This window comes from Littorina saxatilis, linkage group LG2 (assembly GCF_037325665.1).
Source record: "Littorina saxatilis isolate snail1 linkage group LG2, US_GU_Lsax_2.0, whole genome shotgun sequence".
NCBI lineage: Eukaryota > Metazoa > Mollusca > Gastropoda > Littorinimorpha > Littorinidae > Littorina > Littorina saxatilis.
In genome coordinates, this window is record NC_090246.1 from 15,874,297 (window position 1) to 15,898,596 (window position 24,300).

A 24,300-nucleotide genomic window follows, 5' to 3' on the forward strand; every position below is an offset into this window, starting at 1 on the left:
CTCTGTTGCGGTTTCCATCACGGACAATTTAAGTGCCTTGGTAGACACTGACATTTGCTTTTCCTTTTTCTTGTCCGGTTTTACTGTGACAAAAGGAAAATACTTTTCTCTGATCTGACCTACATCGTGACCTAATTATGCCGTTGGGTGATTCTACATCTGGCCTTCGTATAGGACACCTTAACGTTTATCATTTGTTTAACAAAGTTCCAGATGTGTGCTTAATGTTAAACCGACCAAACAAGCCAATTCATTTGTTTGGACTTAGCGAAACTCGCCTTGATTCCAGGATCGACGACACCTCTATTGACATTACTAACTATACAATTTTAAGACGCGACAGCAACCAGTCTAGTCATACTGGACTTGTGCTTTACATCCATGACAGTATTGTGAAAATCACAAGAAGGAGAACTGATTTGGAGTCAGAGAATGTGGAGTGCATCTGGACGGAGATAAAACACTCTAAATCTCCTTCTGTGTTAGTGGGGTATATATATAAAAATCCAGCCTCTTCACTTGCATGGATTGACGATTTTGTGCGCATGATGGACAACGTTAATAACTGTAATTCTAACATTCTCCTCTTAGGTGATTTTAATTATGATTTAAATAAACCGCAACATGCATGGTCTTCTACTACATCGCTGTTTGGTCTTCAGCAATTAATCAAAGATCCAACAAGAGTAACCAGTACTAGTGCAACGTTAATTGATCATATTTACACAAACAATGTGTGTAATGTTTCTAAAGTGTTTGTATCCAATGAAAGTATAAGTGACCATTGCCCTATTTTTTGCACTTGGTCTTTTAAATTACCTAAACGTCCGCCTAAGGGCCATACAACAATTGAGTACAGATCCTTTAAAAATTTCAATGAGACGGATTTTTTGCGAGACATTGCTTCTGTGCCCTTTCATCTTATTTGCAATCATACTTGTCCAAATAGTGCCTTTTCTGCTTTGTATGAGGCATTTTTGCCAATTATTGATAAGCATGCACCGTTGCGCAAAAAGAGGGTTAAGCACCCCACACTTCCCCCGTGGTTAAATGAAGACATTATAAACGCCATGGCTCTTCGCGATTTCTATAAAGAGAACAAATTAAAAGCTGATTACAAGAAACAAAGAAATAAGGTCTTAGACCTCGTGCGCCGGGCCAAAAGGCATTATTTTAATAAACTTGTTTCTGAGAAGAAAGATACCGCTTCCTTATGGAGAGCAATAAACGAAGTAACTGCAAAATCTAAAACCCGTCAACATTCAACTTCGGTTGGTATTTCACCCAGTGCCTTTAATGATTATTTCTTATCTATTCCTAGTAAGCTTTTGGAGTCTACCTATAGGGAAAATGACAAAAGCGAGTATGAATGCCCACAATTTCTTCAATTATTTTGCCAGGCTAATATGAAAGAAGTTGAACCTTTTAACATCCCATTCATTGCAGTCCACGAAGTCGGGCGACTAATAACTGACTTGAGTAATAAAAAGTCAATGGGACCCGATAACATACCCGCTTCCTTACTCAAGTTAGCGTTACCCTTTCTTGTTGAGCCAATTACGTATGCGTACAACTTATGTATTGACCGAAATGTGTTTCCAGAAATGTTTAAAACCGCAAAAGTAATTCCACTTCCCAAAACAAAAGACTTAACCGACATAAACAATTTTAGGCCAATTTCGCTATTGTCTGTTCTATCAAAACCATTAGAAAAACATGTACAAAAGTGCTTGCTTCTGCACATGGAAAGCCGTGGTCTTTTCGCTCCATCTCAATCAGGATTTCGCCCTAAACATTCGTGTCACACAGCTCTCGTTAAACTATGCGATACATGGCTCTCTGCCATTAACCATTCGGAAACAGTCGGCGCCGTCTTCCTCGATTTTAAGAAAGCGTTTGATATTGTTGATCACACAATTCTGTTAAAGAAATTATCTTGTTATTTAGGCGACGCATCCTACTTACCTTTTTTTCGTTCTTATTTAGCGAACAGAACGCAGTTTGTCTCCCTTAGTGGTAATCGTTCTTCGATAGGACGGCTCATGCACGGCGTCCCACAAGGATCAGTTTTGGGCCCACTTTTATTTTGCATTTACATTAACGATCTACCACTCTATATATCAGACAAGACGGTTATTAATGACCTTTTCGCAGACGACTCGTCTCTTTACACGTCCGGTAAAAGTTTACAATCTATTGAAACCTCTCTTCAAACGAGTTTGAACAACATATTTGATTGGTGTAAACAAAACTCAATGATTATACACCCAGGCAAAACTAAATGCATGGTGATCACAACACGACAGAAACACCAACTCGCTCCTCTGAATCTTCATCTCAGTTTAAATGAGTCACCCATTGAGCAAGTAACCAGCCATCGTGTTCTCGGGGTCACCATAGACGCTGAATTAAAGTGGCAGTCCCACCTCAACCGTGTTACCAAAACCTTATCTAAAAACTTGTTCCTTCTCTCCAAATTAAAGCATTACGCTGATACCTCAGCACTCAAGTTGTTTTATTTTGGTCATATTTTACCTCACCTGAATTATGCATCTACACTTTGGGATGGTTGTAGCGATGTTCACTTAAAAAAAGTCAATTCTCTTCACCGTCGCGCAGCTAAACTTATCATGCCGGGTCCACAAACATCAACAGATCAAAAGCTTAGCAGCCTTAATTTTCTATCACTTAAAGATCAGTTATTATTTAATAAGGCTCTTTTAATGTTTAAGGTACAAATAAACGAGACCCCACAGTACATGCGATCATTATTTCAGAAAGCAACAGACAGATATGGCTCAAACAAATTAATTTCCCCGCTACCCCGTATTGATTTATATAAAACCAGTTTAGCGTTTTCGGGCTCAACAATTTGGAATTCGCTACCATGTGAGATAAAGGGGTCAAGCACGATTAAACACTTCAAAGCGCAGCTTCGCAAATATCTGTTGTCACGAACAGTTACATTCTGAAGCTGTTTCTAGCAAGAATGCATTGCTATCACTAACCTCTATATATTTTGTTGATGATGATAATGATGTCGACGATGATGATGATGATGATGGTGATGTTGATGAAGTTGTTGTTGTGTGTGTGTGTCCGTGTGCGTGTGTGTGTGTGTGTGTGTGTGTATGTGTGTGTGCGTGTGTGTATGTGTGTGTGCGCATATGTGTATGTGTGTGTGTGTATGTATACTGTATGTATGTATGTGTGTGTGTGTGTGTGTGTGTGTGTGAGTGTGTGTGCGTGTGTGTGTATGTATGTGTGTGTGTGTGTGTGTGAGTGTGTGTGTTGTATTGAGTGCGAACGTGATTGCAGGCATGCGGCGCGCGTGTGTGTGCGAGTCGAATTTTCTTTTCCTTTGTATTATCTTGACATACATGTACATTTCAATGTTCTATTATGCATTATGCATTCGTATAGGTAATGTTGTAGTTAGTAATACTGTATGATTGCGATTGACAATTGTCCTTTTATTGTCTTTATCTTTATGTCTTAGTTTAGCAGGGACAGATTGTAAGACTAGGCGTGAGCCTAAAATCTCCATCCTTGAGTAATAAAGTTCGTTCGTTCGTTCGTTCTCCCTCTCCCTCTCCCTGTCTCTCTCCCTCTCTCTCTCTCTCTCTCTCTCTCTCTCTCTCTCTCTCTCTCTCTCTCTCTCTCTCTCTCTCTCTCTCTCTCTCTCTCTCTCTCTCTCTCTCTCTCTCTCTCTCTCTCTCTCTCTGTCTGTCTCTCTGTCTCGCTGTCTCTCTCTCTTTGTCTGTCTCTCTGTCTCTCTCTCTCTTTCTTTCTCTCTTACTCTCTTTCTCTCTTACTCTCTCTCTCTCTCTCTTTTACTCTCTCCCTCTCCCTGTCTCTCTCTCTCCCTCTGCCTGTACTCTCTCTCTCTCTCTTTCTCTCTGTTTCTATGTGTTAATCTCTCTCTCTCTTTCTCTCTCTCTCTCTCTCTCTCTCTCTCTCTCTCTGTGTTAATTTTTCTCTCTCTCTCTCTCTCTCTCTCTCTCTCTCTCTCTCTCTCTCTCTCTCTCTCTCTCTCTCTCTCTCTCTCTCTCTCTCTCTACCTCAACAGTGACATCCAACATTTAGCAAGGCATGATTTTACTTAGACAATTCCAGGCAAAATCGGTGGTGAGAAAAGTGTAATGCCACTCAAAACGGGACGATTTAATTGCCTCGGTCCTTGAATCCATTGCGGGGAATATCGAGTTTCTTTCTCTCTACACACTTAAAGTTGTTGCAGAATCATCACCGGGGCCTCTACACATGTCAAGAACAAAACGAAGCTTCCGTGTTTGCAAGTGTCGTTAGTCGAGACACTATAGTAAGGAAGATGGAGCCGAGATTATAGGATTTTATTTGATTGCTTTTACAAATATGTTTGATCTTCAAGTATGCCAGTTAAAGACGTTATGCAGTAGGAGGAGGGAGGGTGAAAGGTTTATGGAACCTGGATGAGATTTCATCATATCATTTTTACAAATGTTAATTATCTTTCCGCTTTTATGTTATAGATTGTGCCAGAGGATGAGTTCGTTGGGAAATTGGCATCACGCCGAGATGAGATTGTTTTGAATTTTGTTTGCCCAGTTTTTGATCTTTCTGTATACATATTACATACTTCATTCGTTAGGATTAGTGATGAAAAGGTGTATAAAGTCCACATGTGATTCCCTTTAATGGTTTTTAAATAGGATTGGGATATGTGTATGTACGTGTGGTAATCTTTGCGCTTAACAATTAAAGAGCAGGACTAAACAAATTAAAAATTAAATAAAAACCGAGGTAGTCGCAAATGTGGATGCATATACGCTTGCATCGAAACATAGCTGTGTATATTTTGTGTACAGCACACAGTAACATACATAAAAACTGTTAGATCCAAACACACAATACCAAAAGCAAAAGCTCAGAGTATCCATAAGCTTGCAGCATTTCCAAGGCATTCCGTGTTGTTGTTTTTGTTACCAACAATGTGCAATACAAAAAATAGAAGCTTGTGTAACGAAACACTTAATATCACAACAAAAAATTAAAAAGGAAAGCGTAAGACTCACCAAATTAAAAGAACGCCCCCCCCCCCCCCCCCAAAAAAAAATTAATAATAATTCAGAATAAGACAAAAACAGTGTAAAGCAAACTCACAAAGTACAACACGAATTCACCAAACAAAAGCAGCGCATGCAAAGCAAAAAGACACCTCAGACCTTTTGAAATACACAGACAAAAACACTCATGAAATTTTTAAAGCTTTACGTAACTTGATCCCGCGAAAACCCATAACATTGGATTCGTAGTATGAATATTTCATCCTTAGAAACTTCAAAATCCTCTTGTATTCATGTACACTTGAAATAGGATTTTTACATTGTGTTTTTGTGCTAGCTTTCGACCAGATGATGCTAAAAATAGCAAACAAAAGTGAAAACGCATCTACAAGAGAATAATTTAAGTTTGTCGAACTTACTGAGGCTTGTATTGTGGCAATGTTTACTCGAATCTGTTTTGTTTTTATGTTTGGGATTTTTTGGTTTGTTTTGCCGTGGCTTTGCTTTGTGCTGTATTAGGTAGTGGTTATGGTAATTGTGTGTGTGTGTGTGTGTGTGTGTGTGTGTGTGTGTGTGTGTGTGTGTGTGTGTGTGTGTGTGTGTGTGTGTGTGTGTGTGTGTGAGTGAGTGTGTCTGTGTGTATGTGTGTGTGTGTGTATGTGTGTGTGTATGTGCGGTGTGTGTGTGTGTGTATGTGTGTGTGTGTGTGCGTGCGTGTGTGTCACTGGTGTGTGTGTGTATCTGTGTGTGTATGTGTTGTCTGTGTGCGTGCGTGTGTGTGTACGTGTGTGTATGTGTGTGTGTGTGCGTGTGCGCGTGCACGTGCGTTCGTGTGTGCGTGAGTGCGTGTGGGTGCGTCCGTGCATGGTAATCCAAAAGCCTTAATTTAAACGTGGGTCTGCAGCGGACTCCTTAAATCCTAGCATTGCTCTGAACGATCATGCAAACCATACATGTTTTATTAACTAAATATTGAAAATGCAGAGGGAAACACCAAGGAATAAACTATTCATTTGTTCAAATTAATAACCAAAACATTGTTTCCGCGTTGACGCTCATTTTAAACACAAACAAGCATTTAATTCGACTCACTATTAATACACAAAGTGTTGTATTGTGTGTGGCACATTTGTCTCTGGGCTAAAATCCGCACCACAGATGACTTAGGCCGTCTAAAGTGAGTCATCTTTAATTATTGATGACACGGTTGCGCGTCAGACCTTGAGCAAGTCTTCTGCAGAGCTAGTAATTGCTCTATGCTTTTCACACGTGAAAAGACCAGGCTATGAGCGATTTGTGTGTGATCTGGATGGAGATAATGACACAATACTAGGCTTTGTGGGGTTTGTGTGTGATGATCCGGATGGTGTGTCTTGATAGATATAATGAGACAGGATTGGAATCATTCCGTCTATCTCCCTGCTGACACTGTGATTGGCAGCACGATACCGCACGTGCAGACGTTTTCTTTTCTTAGTTTTACAACGTTGTTTTGTGTGCGGAAGGGCTGGGGGTCAGCTGCCTTAGCTTCGCGTACACCTTAGGGCCAAGTTATACCTGCGCAGAGTCAGCGGCACAGACGACGCACTGCAGATTATTGATGCCGCGGTAGGGATTATGACGTGTACTTGGCCTGTTTTCTTTTCATGCAGCGTGTAGCGGCGGGCTGTAATAATCTGCAGTGCGTTGTCTGTCCTGCTGAAATTACATAGGTGAGCGGCGGGCCTTATGATCCCGTGTGATAGGCTTCCACAGAGACACACAGACCGACTGACCTACAGCTAGACATGGAGACCGACTCAGTGACAGGCAAACAAACACACACACACACACACACACACACTCGCGCACACACGTACACACACACACACACACACACACACATGTTCTCGCGACGCACACACGCTCAAATCCCCCCCCCCCCCACCCCCATGCTTATGCACACTCACGCACCCTACCACCACCCCTCTCTCTCTCTCTCCTACCCGAGCCTCCCCACACACACCACAACACTAAAGCATTATTCTCCACCAAATGAAGGCCGCTGGTTCCCAGGCGGCGAGGCAGAACAGTCTTCAATAATTGATACGTTTTGCCGTAGCGGGGAGCAGCCTCCGTATCAGCGACCGTACATTTTAAAAGACCTGCGCCAATTTCAGACTTCGCTCAAAGCTAGCTAGGTCGCTCACAGTCGGCCGACAGGAGTCCAACGCGTGTCTGTGTCTGTGCGCGCAGGTCGAATATCAGTGCGACGTTGTGTCTTTACCTATGGGACGAGTGTTTTGGATTGATACGAAAAGTGCAGAACATTGATGAGAGTAAAGTTGTGTTGGACTTTCGTTGGACTTTGCAATATCAGGCTTAGCTTAGTGCTAAGTCGCTCACTCAACTTGTAGAGTCAAATCTGTGTGTGCCTTCGTCTGTGTGTGCGCAGGTAAAATATAGCGCTTTTCTTAAATTTGTGTCGATACTGATGGGACGAGTGTTTTGCATTGATATGCCGGGCCGGAAGCTGCAAATAATTGACGAGAGGCCGACTAACGCAAGAGTCAAACGCGTGTCTCCGTCTGAGTCTTTGTCTCTGTGCACAGGTAGAATAGTGCTGCGTTCTGTCTATGAATCATGCTTGGGACGAGTGTTTTGGATTGATGCAGAGAATTGACGAGAGCGAAGTTAAGGGCAGAATATACCTGAGCAGTTTTAGCGACACAGACGACGCACTGCATATTATTGATGCTGCGATAGGGATTATGACGAGTACTTGGCCTGTTTTCCTTTTACGCAACGTGTAGCGGGATGGGATAATCTGCAGTGCGTCGTCTGTCCTGCTGAAGTTACATAGGTGAGCGCCAGACCTTCGGTGTGACTGACTATTAGGGTTTAACGTCCTCTTAGACCAAATGGTCTATATTGGGACAGGTGTTGGTAATACGCTGAAGATAATGGTGTGATACTTTGATTCGAACAAGCCCGCTGTGGCTGTCTTCTTCGACACACCAGCATTGGGTTTGTCTCGTCAAATTAAAAGTATCGAAATACGATCATGAGAAGCAGAGACGAGAGATCATGCATGCGTGTCTTCGTGTTTTCCAAGCCCTGAGACTTTCGCTGTGAACTTGGGATCTTTTTCGTGCACATGTGTGCACACGGGGGTGTTCGGACTCCGAAGAGAGTCTGCACAAAGTTGACTCCGAGAAATAAATCTCTCGCCGAACGTGGGGATCGAACCCACGCTGACATGATAGCGACCAACTGGCTACAAAGCCAGCGCGCTACCAACTGAGCTACGTCCCCGCCCCCCTTCGGTGTGTGTGTCTACGCCTGCGCTTACGTTTGTGTGCGCAGGTAGAACAGTATTGCGGGTTTCTCTCCGTACGCATTGGACGAGTGGTTTGATGTATTCGTTTGATAATGTGTTAGCAGTGCCTAGTTCTAAATTGGGTCCCTGTTTCTTTAAATTACTAAAGTGTGTTGCTGTGTTTGTAAATTAGTACTGATGTTCTGCTTTGCGTATTCAAATTAGTTGAATAATAGTGGCAAGGAGCAGTGTAATTCACTAATAGTTTTTTTTAAAGTATAAAAGAGTTAAGTGATTGTGTGTGTGTGTGTGTGTGTGTGTGTGTGTGTGTGTGTGTGTGTGTGCGTGCGTGCGTGTGTGTGTGTGTGTTTTTTTTTTTTTTACACTGTACTCATTTGTGTGCATTTTGGGGGGCAGAGTTAGATCATGACTATTACTGAAACTTTGCAGTCGATACTGTGGGTAAAATATCGTCTGTGAGCAGACATTTTTGCTGGACATATATAGGCCCTATGTCCCCAGCTAATTTAAAGTTGTTTGTGTGTGTGTGTGTGTGTGTGTATTTGTACGGTTGGTTGAATATTTGGGTTGGAGAGTGTTTTTGCCTGTCCGATTGTCTGTGTCGCAGTACTTGTCTGTATACGTCACTGTGATGGGATATGTGTATGTATGAGTACAATATCGGTTCGACATACTTCCCTTTCTTCTTATTTGTCACGAAAAACAGCACAGCCTTTTTACCTGAGTTGTCAGGCATCAATCCTAATACAAGCACCAGGAGTTTCTAGCCAAGCTCACAGACGTTGGGTGCAGGTGTCCGCTGAGTAGTGATGACATTTTGGGCCTGCTGTCAACTTGATGAGTCGGCCCATTGTCAGGGACCATCATGTCCCTGAGCTAGTAGAAAAGTCGCTGAATATTGCATACAGCTGTCCCGTGCTGTCTGATGGGTTACTTCACATGCACCAGATATACCAACAACTGCGTCATGTTTGGCCGGGTGGTTCAGTTGGAAGACCACTGGACTTGTGATCCTTTGGTCACGGGTTCGAATCCAGGCCGGGTCAACTTTATGTGCAGACTGGTCACAGAGATGGTATCCATGTCCCAGTGTCATCACAGTGGCACGTCAAAGACCTCGGCCATTCTGCCATAAGTGCAGGTGGCTGATTACACCTAAACACGCACACACCCGGGTAGCGCGACTCTTGTTGCTGCTAGCTTTCCACAGCGAGAAAGCGACCCGAATTTCCAAACTATGGGATAATATAGTCATAGAAAAAAGAAAAAAAATGCATATTTCACTGTCAAACCTTATTGGCTCTTTTTTTTTAACGATTTTCTATTCTTGTGTCTGGCGCCTGTGATTACAGTGATTTCGACTCATCCCGGAACTTACGCTATCTAAGCTATAAAGGCGTGTCCCTGTAGGTATGGAAGTAGCTTTTCTGGTCACGGTCGGCTGATCGTGATTAATTTAAAGGCAGGCCCAAGTAGAGCGAGGTCGCTCGGTGTGTCGGCCGCAGACCGCGCGGAGTGTTTCGCCTGACTGGTCACAATCAGAGATCGTTCATCACTCACGCTGGGCGACAGTACTGGTGTTACACGAAAGTTGTACTCAACGAAAAATTAACCCCGGAGTAAATACTCAGAGTACATTTGTCGTACGAGAAAAGAACTCCCCAAGGAACGAAAAAAGTACTCACTCCACGAAATTGCTTCTCCCCAAATGTTTACTTCCAGTACAAATCTTGTACTCGAAAATGAGATGCGAGCGAAGGGATATATATATGCCAATAATTATGTGATCTCGCACAGACGAATGTCGCACTACCCTTCCCTCCACCCCTTCCACCACCAGGACTAACAGGGGACAAGGGAGTAAAAGTTGCGTACACCTGGCGTGGGCAGTAAATTGCTCGTGTTAGGATGGAGTAATTCATTCCTTATTTATTCGTCAGGGGAGTAACATTTTCATTCAAAATGTTTACTCGGAACACACCTGTCGTGGGGAGTATTTTTCTCGTGTTATGGGGGAGTAATATTTTCGTAAAGGGAGTAACATTTTCGTACGAAATTTTTTCTCCGGAGTAAAAATCTCGTGGGAGTAATTTTCTCGTGTTACACCGGTATAAACAGGACTGCTGCGTGAGAGAGTTACCTGTCGCTTGCGGCGTCTGCAGGTGTAGTCTTTGATCTGTGAATGTTGCTACAGGTAGTGCTATTTTAGGTCGTGTCGTTTGCGGCTGCTGCAGCATGCTTTGATACTCATCTTCTATCTCTCGTTGCCGCTGCTGTTGTTGTTTCTGCTGCAGGAATCCTCATTGATCAATCTACAGCAACATGTTTTTTTGAGTGCAGAGTGATTTGTGTGAAGTGGTAGCAGCATTGTGGAGCATGACATTGACAATCGCGACTGATCAGTTAAGAGCAACACGCTTTTTTCAGTCCAGGATATTTGTTTGTGACGCAGTGACATCAATAATAAAAACAATCATTATTGCATCATCATTCAAGAGCAACATGAGTATTGAAGTGCAAGACATATTCTACAAAACGTTAGCATTGTTTTTCAAAAATCAGGAGTAACATTGATCACATTGAGTCACATGCTCTCTTTTTGTTTATATATTTTTTTCTCTCCTGTTTTAAGCCCTTGGCAATTTGTGTGAAATGTAATGTAGCGTCATTACTGTGACACGGTTGCAATCATTTTTTGAGAACGACAGTTCATCATTCATAATGTGGAAGCAGCACACTGTTGGACTCAAGGAAGACTTCTGTACACAGTGAAGCACAGTTTTGGATGACGCATCAATTATCAGTTAAGAGCGAAACATCTCTTTGTGTTTGTGTTTTGTTTGTTTGTTTTTTGTATTCTTTTTTTTTTTAGTCCTTTTTTTTAAGGGGGGCAGGGAGGGGGGTAGGGCGAAGTAGCCTCCTTTTTGGAGAAACGTATTCTTGGTCGATCGGTTAAGAGCAACATGCTATTTTGAACCAAGGTTGATTTCTGACACAGTAGCCTCGTTTTTGTGGAAGCATCATTATTTAAAGGAGGGCACCTTGCTTTTTAGTTAACGATGTTTTCTACCAAAGTAGCCTCATTTGTCAAATACGGCATTTATTATTCGTCAATGAACGTTAACATGGTTTTTGTCCGGGTCAGGATGATTTTTATGATACGGTAAAGTTATTTTTCGACAAACATTTGATGATTGATTGGTAAGGGGCTATATAGGGTTTTGTTGTTGTTCTGATTTTGTGAAGCAATATCATCCTTTTTTAAGAACGACATTATCGCGTGCGCAATGAGTTTGTGATGCGCCTTTTTTTTATGACGGCACTTTTATCTGACGAACACGAATGTGACATTTCACGGTCTTTGAAGTACAGTCTTGATATCATCGACACGATTTCTGTTTATTCTTGATGAAAAATGTGCAGTTGCCAACCTTGGAACATGTGTGTGTGTGTGTGTGTGTGTGTGTGTGTGTGTGTGTGTGTGTGTGCGTGCGTGTGTCACTGTGTGTGTGTCCGTTTGTGTGTGTGTGTGTGTGTGTGTGTGTGTTTGTGTGTGTGTGTTTGTGTGTGTGTGTGTGTGTGTGTGTGTATGTGTGTGTGTGTGTGTGGTCGCGCGCTTGCTTGCTTGTGTGTCAGTGGTGCTTTCTACACCGGCGCCCCCCGAGTTGTGACTATATATATCTGCCATGCTGGCTGTAGGCTTACTTATCTAAACGTTCTTGTACATATATGTTTTCAGTTCCTGGATTGGAGTCGGTTTGCAAACCACCTTACTGCAATGACGCTGCATGACCGTGATATTGGATTACTTTCTTCGCACCGGTAAGTGTTTACCTGTTCTTTTAATGTTTTTAGCGTTGTAGGCATTATATTTTTGAGAAATAGACATTGGGAATATTTTGTGTGTGTGTGTGTGTGTGTGTGTGTGTGTGTGTGTGTGTGTGTCTCTCTCTCTCTCTCTCTCTCTCTCTCTCTCTCTCTCTCTCTCTCTCTCTCTCTCTCTCTCTCTCTCTCTCTCTCTCTCTCCGTTCATTTGCTCGTGTGTCCGTCTGCTTGTCTGCCTGTATATATCTATCTGTCCGTCTGTGATTTATCCGTCTTGTTTCTGTGTGGGTTTGTATACTTTTTATGACAAAGTCTGCACGAACATTCATAGAGAGTGCGTATGTGCTTGTATCTGTCTGTGTGCTTGTCTATTGGTATGTTTCCTTATTTTAATAAGCTTGAGGCGGCATGCATTTAGCACCGAGTTTGTTATCTGAGCTGCGTGATCAAGTTAATTACTCTCCTGCTGTAGCATAAAATAATACTGTTTGTAGTGTACTTCACTCTGCAAGAAAATAAAACATCAATAGAATTGCTCCAACATGTTGAGCGAAAGTTTGCTGTTGCTTCAGATGCAATGTTTATACAGCAAGGAAGAAAAAGTCAATAACAGCGTTATAAAAATAGCTAAATGTCTCGTCTATTCAACTGCTCTATGGGGCTTGACACAAAATATGCCATTCATACTTCACGGGCGACTGGGGTTGGTATATTACGGTGGTGAGAGAAATATGCGGAAAGAGTACAGGGTGGGTGGGACAGAGAGAATGAGAGGGAGACTTCAACTTGTGTGTGTGTGTGTGTGTGTGTGTGTGTGTGTGTGTGTGTGTGTGTGTCTGTGTGTCTGTGTGTCTGTGTGTGTTGTGTGTGTGTATGTGTGTGTGTGTGTGTGTGTGTGTGTGTGTGTGTGCGTTGTGTGTGTGTGTGTGTTAGTGTGTGTGTGTTAGTGTGTGTGTGTGTGTGTGTGTGTGTGTGTGTGTGTGTATGTGTGTGTGAGAGACAGAGACAGAGACAGAGACAGAAAGAGACAGATAGAGAGTTTGTGTATGTGTGTATTCACCCACCACGATATGGTTCTAGGTGGAATTAACATTTTGTTGTTGTTGTTGTTGTTGTTGTTGTTGTTGTTTTCAAAAAAGCTAAAGGCACTCGTTGTATCGTGTGTCTTTTTCACAAATTAAAATTTGATGTTTAAAATGTTTACCATGTCCAACAAGCAAACTGTGTAGTTTCAGTCCTTCGTTTTTTTAATTATTCAGCGCTTCATTCATTCATTTTCATTTTGTTTGAGTATATCTTTCTCGCATAATTCTCTCACAACACCTTACAACTTGCAACATTATTGCCTTATAAACATAACTCCTCAAAAATGCACACATATTTCGGCCTGTCTCTTAAGATCAAAGAGACTGCGTAACACAGAGGTGCCTGAGTGAGTCCAATAAGCACTTCCAGTCCAGGCAGAAGGGGTAGCGGAATTTCATTACTTACCTGTTGCGAGCCACAAGTGGCACCTTTATTGGCCCTTTGACAGGTAGCTTTGGGAGATTTGGACCCTGATAACTATAGCCCTTCCCTGGGAACTGGCTCGCGAAGGGTGTTATTGTGAAGGTATCAAGTGGCTTGTAAATTGTTTGGGCGGGACCGATTGATTGGGTCAGTTTGGGTGACATATTTTGTCCATGGACTGGACTAGGTAGTAGGTGACTTGTCGACGTGTGTAGGTAAAGAAGATGTAGATCTGAGGGGGAAGTGCTTAGGAGATTGTGTCCACTTTTTGAAAACGCTATTCATAAAGGTAGGTTTTTATCGTTTTTGGTGCGTGTGTGTGAGTGTGTGTATATGTGTGTGTGTATGTGAGTGTGTGGAGGGGGGGGTTGATCTCCTCTTCCGGGGAAGCTATTATTATTATTGGCGTCAAAGGAAAGGTTCTTTCGTCCGTAGCCATCGGTCTTGCGAAGAGCAATTAGCTTTTTTTGCCAACGAACTAGGGCACGATGATAAAATAGTGTGTGTGTGCATATTTGAGTCGGAAATAAAAGCTAATTTTCTGAGTGCATCTAACTTAAAATCTTGTGCAACCATTAACGAAAAATGCTTGATAAAATACATTACCAACACTTTTACAAGCATTTAGACTTCTCGGTCTTTAATGGGAAAGAAAAACCAACGTACAGTACACAAAGGTACACAAGAGACAGGCAATAACAAGCACTTAGCTTCATTGTGACATATGGTTTGCGGCCTTAGGAGTAGAACTGTGGACTATCAATCTTCTTCTTCTTCTTCTGCGTTCGATGTTGGACTATCAATCAATACGACTGTAAACTTTCCAGGAAATAAAAAGAAAAATGGTCATTGAGCTACGACCATCTTGGGGGCATTTTGAGAACTACGACCATCTTGGAGGCTTTCCGATACAAGCCACAGCATCCTTTCTTCTGGTTGTGTCTCTAGTTTGTCAACTTGAAAGGGCCGTTAGGTCGAGGTTCTTGTGAATGTTTTGAGTCTTGCATGCGGGATTCATCGACGGTTTTGAGATCAGTTGATTATTTGTACCATGAGTGTTCGTCTGTCTGTCTGCTTTATACAGACCACTTGGTCGACGTACCATAAATATAACGTGTACCCCCCGCGGGTTAGGGGGAAGAATTTACCCGATGCTCCCCAGCATGTCGTAAGAGGCGACTAACGGATTCTGTTTCTCCTTTTACCCTTGTTAAGTGTTTCTTGTATAGAATATAGTCAATTATTGTAAAGATTTTAGTCAAGCAGTATGTAAGAAATGTTAAGTCCTTTGTACTGGAAACTTGCATTCTCCCAGTAAGGTATATATTGTACTACGTTGCAAGCCCTTGGAGCAAATTTTTGATTATTGCTTTTGTGAACAAGAAACAATTGACAAGTGGCTCTATCCCATCTGCCCCCTTTCCCCGTCGCGATATAACCTTCGTGGTTGAAAACGACGTTAAACACCAAATAAAGAAAGAAAGAATATAACGTGTTTTATTTTAATAATAACACGTTCCAATATTTGTATTGTGAATGAATTGTTTTGTCCTGAATTAAACGTTCCAAAAAGTTAATCTTTCTTGATTTTTGGGCTCTCCAAGAAATAGCTCAACATTGTGCTTGAATTCACCTTCTGGCACAAGCTTTTCCCGCGTTTCACAACGTACATTATTTCCAGAAAGCCGACACACCAATGATTAATGCACGTTTAATTATACTGTCAGTCCTTCGGGTACGCGTCCCGCACTGAATAATTTATGCACCGTGCATAACCAAGCGACGCTCTGTGAGCGAACGCAGCAGATTGCCTGCGCAATGAGTGAGCAAAGCGTGTTACACATGAGCTTGCATTCTGTGTCACTGCTGTTATATTTGCGCCAAATGTCAGGTTGTCTGTGAGTGTACTCCGTTTGAAACAATGGCTTGGAGGGAAATACATGACTGAACATTTTCGGTCATTACTGCCTTTGACTATGAGCTTGCATTCTGTGTCACTGCTGTTATATTTGCACCAGCAGTGTAAGGTTGTCTGCGAGAGACTCCGTTAGAAACAATTTGGCTGGGAGAGAAGAACAAACCCACCTGGACATTTTTTGTCATTGCTGCCTTTGACCATGAGCTTGCATTCTGTGTCACTGCTGCTATATTTGCACCGACGGTGACAGGTTGTCTGCGAGAGACTCCGTTAGAAATAAGTAGCTTGGGAGAAGAAGATAAAACGCCAGAAAATGTCCTGTTATTGCTGCTTTTGACTATGAGCTTGCATGCTGTGTCACTGCTGTTATATTTGCACCAGCGGTGACAGGTTGTCTGTGAGAGACTCCGTTAGAACGATTGGCTTGGAGGGGAGAACAAAAACTTACGGAAAATTCTCTGTCATTGCTGCTTTTGACTCAGAGTTTGCGGTAAAACAAACCATGTTGTTTTGAACAGAAAGGAAACATAGGAAAGAAATGAGAGCTTGCATGTCACCGATTAAACATTCTGGTGGTAGCCTATTTGTGGCAGTGGAGGCGGGTTGTCTCTCAGAGGCTATAAACAATAGGCTGAGTAGAATACAAACGTTCATCCTGCTGTGGTTGTTAGCTGTTGTTTTCATATTTCCTTTATTTATTTTTTATCTTTTTTTCTCCAATTATGTTATTGTTGTTGTTGATGTTGTTGTTCCACTAAATAAAATGGGGTCCTGATTTGGCCTATATGGTCCGCTGGACCCAAAAAGCAACAACTAACTAACTAACTAACTAAATAAAATACCATCTGAATTCGGTTAGGGTTAGCATTGATCTGTTCCCGTTAAATGTCAACCTTTGCCTGATGATACAGTAGCGGGTAACAGGTTGTCGACATCTGCCCACAGCTCAGGTAAAACGTGTTTAGCTACCTGAGAGCGAGTGCCAGACAAGATCAGGCGCACCTGTCAGGCTAGATAGGTACGCAGACCAGAGTTACCTGTGGTACTACTGTTTGTTCATATCTTACCTGTTCTGTCTAGTACATGTAAAGCACAAGGTGATTGTGAGAGGGTGGGGAGTAGGTGGAAATGGGAGGGGGGGGGGCGGAAGAGGGGGGAGGGGGGGGGGGGGGGGGTCAGAGATAGATTTCTGATAGATACAGGTTCTGCCGCACGTTTTACACAAGACTTGATCAGTCATGTCTGTCGAGTTAACAGGCATTGAAGAAGGAGGGTGAGGCAGAGGCCGCGGATTTACAATGGTGTGAGAGTGGGGATTAGTGTGATGAAGGTGGATGGGGGGATGGGGGTGACATGGGGATAGATTTCTAATAGGTACATGTTTTTGACGCAAGATCTGTGCAACATAATTATCTGCCTTGCCCGGCAGGTTAGACAGGTATCACTGTTGTTTACGGATGCTCGTGAAAACATGCAGAAAATGTTGTTAATAAGGATTTCGACTTTTATTTATAGGAAAGGATATTTTTGTGAAAGAGCACATTAAATCAACATGTCAAACTAATTCAAATAACACGGACTAGGTTTATAGCTGCACTGACCCTGTCGGGCTTAGCCAGTGCACTCAAATCCAAATACTGGTGACAAATTACAATTTGACAGGCAGGGTATTAAATTCTTCCATTGTATTACCTTTTGCTTTTGCATTGGAAAAGGGTGCCGGGTACGAGGCGGTGTGTGTGTGTGTGTGTGTGTGTGTGTGTTTGTGTGTGTGCGTGTGTGTGTGTGTGTGTGTGTGTGTGTGTTTGTGTGTGTGCGTGTGTCAGTGTGTGTGTGTGTGTGTGTGTGTGTGTGTGTGTGTGTGTGTGTGTGTGTGTGTGACAGACAGACACTAAGGCAGAGCGATAGAGAGACGGAGAGACTTGGAGTGTATGTGACAGACAGTGTGTGTAGCTATAAACAGACAGACGAGGTGCAGCTCATTTCCAAAACAGCGCAAATGACGAAGTTGGTGCACGACACAATCATGATAGTTTGAATTCCAAAAACGCGCAGCTCATTTCCGGAACAGCACAGATGACAAAGGTTTTTTTTCTTCACAATTATTTTATTCAGAAAAGGTTACATTCATGTATTGGTAGGTTCACAGTATGGGAAAGGCAATTCAGAACATTGTGACATTAACAAAAACACCTTATGTGTACAATGGCAGAAAATAAAGTGTTTTTAGGTATACAAAAGCAGGAAAGTGTGTGCAGTTACTCTTGTATCAGATCTGTGTACGCAGCCCACTTATGAATGTATTTGTCATAACTCATTGTAATCTGATGTACTTGTTTGTCTATTTTGTGTACATATGCAAGTTCTCTGAAGTACATGTTGAGAGTTGGTTGGACTTTAGCAAGTCTACACTTATAAAAAAACTTGGCAATCTATATATATATACGACTTGTGTCTGTCTGTCTGTCTGTCTGTCTGTCTGTCTGTCTGTCTGTCTGTCTGTTCGCGATGCACGTCAAAGTTCTCGGTGGATCTTTTTCAAATTTGGACACCGTCTTCAGCTACACCCCGGACACAACCTCATCGATGAGATAATTATTTCAACACGTGCTCTCAGCGCGCAGCGGTGTGCGCGCTGAACCGATTTTTGTTTTGTTTTGTTGTTGTTGTTGTTGTCGGGATCCACTACCAGTAACTCTTCCTTATCTTCTCCAGTGATTTTCAGCCGCGATTATCTCCCTTCCTCCGTGTGGCGTCAATCCATATTCCCGTTACTGGGTTACTATTTTTAGAAGGTCACTGCACGTTACTATTTTTAGAAGGTCTCCAGTGTTTTGCGCGTTTATCTCCTTTCCTTCGTGCCGGGTCCCAGGCGCAGCCTGGTATTCGGCTCTACTTCTTCCCGGCGAAGCCGGTACCCGGCGAAGCGGGTAATCATCTAGTTAATAATATGTATGAACAAGTCGCGTAAGGCGAAAATACAACATTTAGTCAAGTAGCTGTCGAACTCACAGAATGAAACTGAACGCAATGCAATTTTTCAGCAAGACCGTATGTACTCGTAGCATCGTCAGTCCACCGCTCATGCTCATGGCAATGGCAGTGAAATTGACAAGAAGAGCGGGGTAGTAGTTGCGCTGAGAATGATAGTACTCCTTTTCTGTACCTCTCTTCGTTTTAACTTTCTGAGCGTGTTTTTAATCCAAACATATCATATCTATATGTTTTTGGAATCAGGAACCGACAAGGAATAAGATGAAAGTGTTTTTAAATTGATTTCGAAAATTTAATTTTGATAATAATTTTTATATTTTTAATTTTCAGAGCTTTATTTTAATCCAAATATAACATATTTATATGTTTTTGGAATCAAAAAATGATGGAGAATAAGATAAACGTAAATTTGGATCGTTTTATATATATATTTTTTTTTTTTTACAATTTTCAGATTTTTAATGACCAAAGTCATTAATTAATTTTTAAGCCACCACGCTGAAATGCAATACCGAAGTCCGGGCTTCGTCGAAGACTACTTGACCAAAATTTCAACCAATTTGGTTGAAAAATGAGAGCGTGACAGTGCCGCCTCAACTTTCACGAAAAGCCGGATATGACGTCATCAAAGACATTTATCTAAAAAACGAAACAAAATGTTCGGGGATATCAATCCCAGGAACTCTCATGTAAAATTTCATAAAGATCGGTCCAGTAGTTTGGTCTGAATCGCTCTACACGCACGCACGCACGCACACACACACATACACACACACACACACACACACACACCACGACCCTCGTCTCGATTCTCCCTCTTTGTTAAAACATTTAGTCAAAACTGGACTAAATGTAAAAACCTTCGTCGACTTTTGTCTTATTGACATTGCCAAACAGTACAAGAGTAGGGTTCAAAGCAAGTCGGGTATAATTTACACATTTCTCCCTTAGGCAATTGACAAACGCATTCCAAAAAGTCTGCACGCACTCGCATTCCCAGAGATAATGAAATATTGTGTCTCTCTTTCGTTTACAAAATTTACACTCATCACTAGCAGTCACACCCATGCTTTTCAAAATACTATTTGTAACATGCACGCTGCATGTAATTAATTTTCATCTGAAACCAGCGTAGTTTTGTTTCCTTGATTTTCTTTGTGGTGGTGAAAATGTTCGGCCATTCAACCTCTGTGCCAATAATCCGTTCCTAGCTTTTGCAGGCATTGGGAAGTGTGTGTTCACCCAACATTACATCATAAAACACTTTGGCTTCCTTTGGAGATCTAGTTACAATGTCAAATGTTTTGTGCGATTTAAAACCATTGTTGTCTTCTAATTGAATGTTGTGTTTTCTCAATCTTTGCTTGACCGCACTGACGAGTCCAAAATGGAAGCCGCCAGTGGCGATAGGTCACGTGTTACTCCATGTCACCTTCCTATGGCAATGGCCATCAAAAAGTAACTGATCTCGTGAGAACGGTAACAAAACGAGCCATTCGATCTCTCCCAAGGCTTTACAGGAGATGGCCGCTTCTTAGTGGCCATCAATAATGAAGTACAGAGTATCGTGTCTAGAATAACAGGAGTGTGTATCACAGTGTCACACGAAAGCCTTAAGTTGTACTTCCTTTTCTTTATCTGACGCTCAAACCGAAACATTTATATCTAACAGCTCGAGGGGAAATCTTGCTTACGCGGTTAATACAGAAAAAAGAGAACAGATGGGGGGGGGGGGGGGGGGGGGGGGGGGAGGGTTGCTGTTGTTACATGTCACGAACTGCAGATCAGATACCATGGCCAGTTTTATTTTTAACCAGGTTTGTATGTCGCAGTGTTTTGCTATCCATGACCTGCGCATGTCGCATTGAGGGAATAATCTTGATGAACGTGATAGTTCTGGAGATAATAATGTCTCCGAAGGGAAATAAAGCTTTCTCGCTTATTATTTCTAAACTATGTGTCGGTCAATGTGAGTCTAAACTGGGTTTTGGTCATCGACATAAGTGCACCGCAGGTCTGTGAGAACGTGTGTGTGTGAGTCTAAACTGGGTTTTGGTCATCGACATAAGTGCACCGCAGGTCTGTGAGAACGTGTGTGTGTGAGTCTAAACTGGGTTTTGGTCATCGACATAAGTGCACCGCAGGTCTGTGAGAACGTGTGTGTGTGAGTCTAAACTGGGTTTTGGTCATCGACATAAGTGCACCGCAGGTCTGTGAGAACGTGTGTGTGTGAGTCTAAACTGGGGTTTGGTCATCGACATAAGTGCACCGCAGGTCTGTGAGAACGTGTGTGTGTGAGTCTAAACTGGGTTTTGGTCATCGACATAAGTGCACCGCAGGTCTGTGAGAACGTGTGTGTGTGAGTCTAAACTGGGTTTTGGTCATCGACATAAGTGCACCGCAGGTCTGTGAGAACGTGTGTGTGTGAGTCTAAACTGGGTTTTGGTCATCGACATAAGTGCACCGCAGGTCTGTGAGAACGTGTGTGTGTGAGTCTAAACTGGGGTTTGGTCATCGACATAAGTGCACCGCAGGTCTGTGAGAACGTGTGTGTGTGAGTCTAAACTGGGGTTTGGTCATCGACATAAGTGCACCGCAGGTCTGTGAGAACGTGTGTGTGTGAGTATGATGGGGCCGGGATGGGTGGGAGTGCTTGTGTGTGTTTGTGTACTATGTGTGTCCGTGCGTGCGTTTAGGTTTGTCTGTCCGTCTGTCCAAGACGAGGGTAAGGATGGGCGAAGCTTCAAAATGAAGCATGTGTGGGTGTATGTGTGGTTGGGGGGGGAGGGGATGTGTGCGTGTGTGCGTTTACTCCGCGTGCTCTTCGGTTTGTCTGTCTATGTGTCTTACGTGGAGGGTCAGAGGTTGGTGGCTACTGGCGATTGAAGGCGTACAAAAATGCAGCTTTAATTACAAGAGCTGCTTTTCAGAACCCCAAAGTCAGTTTATCAGATGACAGAAACGACAGCAACAAACCATTTTTAAAAGGAAGTCAACACTGAGAATAGACTCAATGTTGTTAATTCCATAACACCGGAAGTTGTGCACAGTTGTAAGAATCGAAATACAGAAGGCTGTTTCCGCTTACTCTCTCTCTCTCTCTCTCTCTCTCTCTCTCTCTCTCTCTCTCTCTCTCTCTCTCTCTCTCTCTCTCTCTCTCTCTCTCTCTCTCTCTCACGCACATATATATATATACACAAAGGCCGCTTAAGTCTCAAGCACATAATAATTAGAGCCTCCAGATGTTAGCCTGCTGGTGCGCCTTAGACTCTGTAGATTACGGTGTAGGTGAATGGTAATTTTTTTCTCCTTGCACTGCAGCTCTTCCTCTGTTTTAGAAGTGCCGCCCATTTCTTTGCTTTGAAGCCATAGCCATAGTTTTTTCGTGTTGTTTTTGTGTTTGTTGAGTGAGACAGATTCTGGAAGCGATGGGGCGGTTTTGCGCACGAAGCGTGCGAGAGTAACTCTTTGAAGCCGATGCAGACTTAAATAAATTAGCAAGCCTGTGTTCCAAATTGTGATACACACGAAGTCTTGGCGTTAGACGATTGTCTTGGGTGGTAAAGATAATAGAGGATGTAGCCTGGCATTGTATGTTAGGATTTAGGTGTAGAACAATAAAAAAAAATTTTAAAAAGTCGCGTAAGGCGAAATTACTACATTTAGTCAAGCTGTCGAACTCACGGAATGAAACTGAACGCACTGCATTTTATATATATATATATAATTCGGTCCCCCTTGAGGAGGGTCTGATGCTCCCAATAGGCTGTCTGTGAAGGGATACTTATTTCTCTCTCTTTCTCTGCTAAGAGATGTTAACAAATCTCGGAAGAAAGTCTCTGCTGACTTTCAATTGTTTCTTTCACAATTTCTGATGTTTTATATATATACATATAAATTATCAGAAGTTGTGAAAGAAACAATTGAAAGTCAGAAGAGACTTTCTTCTGAGATTTGTTAAAATCTCTTAGCAGAGCAAAAAAGAGAGAGGAAACAAAAAATGTGTCCCTTCACAGACAGCCCTATTGGGGAAATCAGACCCTCCTCGGACGGGACCGAGTTTCACAAAGAGAATCTGCTACCCCGAGGGGAGAGTATCAACAGAGGAAACTAGTCCAGAGGAGGACCATTGTTTTACTACCGTGACCAGACACGTGTTTCGACACTCATGTGTCTCATCAGTGGTCTGATGGTAGATATGGCGAAAGGTCTTAAACCCATGGTATCCAACCAAAAATCAAACCACTCTAGATCTCTGAGTGGTAGATTCTGTTGGCATGGGAGACTACCCTCATCTGACCATCCCAAGATGACATCTATGAAGGGAAACTCTTTGATTTAGGGTCAAAGAGTGGAAACTAAATTTATCAAGAAAGAATTTAGAAATTTAGACAAGTTTTAACCAAGAAATTAGGTTAAAACAAGCAAAATTTGAAAAGGCCTAAAGGGATATATAATTATCCCCTTGTCTACAGGGCTTTTAAAGCTGAGGACAATAAACTCTCAAAGCGTCTCTCTCTCTCTCTCTCTCTCTCTCTCTCTCTCTCTCTCTCTCTCTCTCTCTCTCTCTCTCTCTCTCTCTCTCTCTCTCTCTCTCTCTCTCTCTCTCTCTCTCTCTCTCTCTCCACGATAGTCCAGTTCAGTGCCCCCTTCCTCCTTCCCATACTCAGACGCAGCAAGACCTGCAGTCTCTTATCTTCCCTTACGTACACACATTATTTGACTCCACCGAACAACCTTCTGAATAGAGTAGTTTGCCTCCGAAAGATCAACACTATAGTATTTCAAGGAAATTGAACAACGCAGTTTTAAACATACCCCCTACTGTGTATATGGTCCCGTAACAGGATGGTCACCTCACATCCCTTCGTGTGACCAAAGAAGAAAAGACAAACCGGCGGGCTCTGAGTGCAAAACGCGGCGCACAACAAAATCAAAAAATAAATGACGAACGTTGATAGCCCTTTGTGCAAAACCCGATGCCAACACAAATCAAGGACTACCCTCACCCTGCCCCCCCCCCCCCCCTCCCACCCCACCCCAAATAAAATTTTATAAAAAATTAAAAAAAAGATAAAAACAAAACAAAATAAAAAGTCGAAAGGTGCCAGATCCGATGCGATCCCGAATCATGCGGGGAAAAAAATCAAAACGGTTAAGCCCTCAGTGCAAGACCCGATGCAAAACAGAATCCCAACGAATCCGCCTTGCACTCAAAGGGAAAACGTTCCGTCATGTTCTTTCCTGAACACACAGAAGGTTGCAGGTGCGTAGTCATCGTTTCGCCATCGCTGTCTGGCGTTAGGAAAATACGCAGCCGTACGCACGCGGCGAACTCTTGTGCCCCTTTCCGTTTCGGCGTAACAATACTTGTCAACACTTCTCCACAGCAAAGAGTGTTATTACAACCTGGGAAGCCACTGCCGTCCACACAAAGTGATAAGGCACGGGGGGGGGGGGGGGGGGGAATTCAACTGTGTTAATAAGGGTAGTACGCGCCTAAATGTGGAGATGGAAACGTGCGGGGGGTGGGGGGGGGGGCACACAAACAGGCAAGCAGACATTCAGAAAGACACACGCACACACAGACACACACACAGACAGACACACACACACACACACACACACACAAACACAGAGACACACACACACAGACAGACACACACTCACACACACACACACACAAACAT

At 42.7% G+C, this 24,300-nt stretch overlaps 1 protein-coding gene across 2 annotated transcripts in view; it reads left to right on the plus strand.

The window, feature by feature from the left end:
* The window catches only part of LOC138958314 (probetacellulin-like), a 130,742-nt gene that overhangs the window by 58,480 nt on the left and 47,962 nt on the right, over positions 1-24,300 (plus strand). For both annotated transcript variants that reach the window (XM_070329424.1, XM_070329425.1), the window contains exon 2: positions 12,104-12,186. The gene's annotated coding sequence lies outside the window, so the exon portion shown is untranslated. The remainder of the gene's footprint in view (positions 1-12,103; positions 12,187-24,300) is intronic.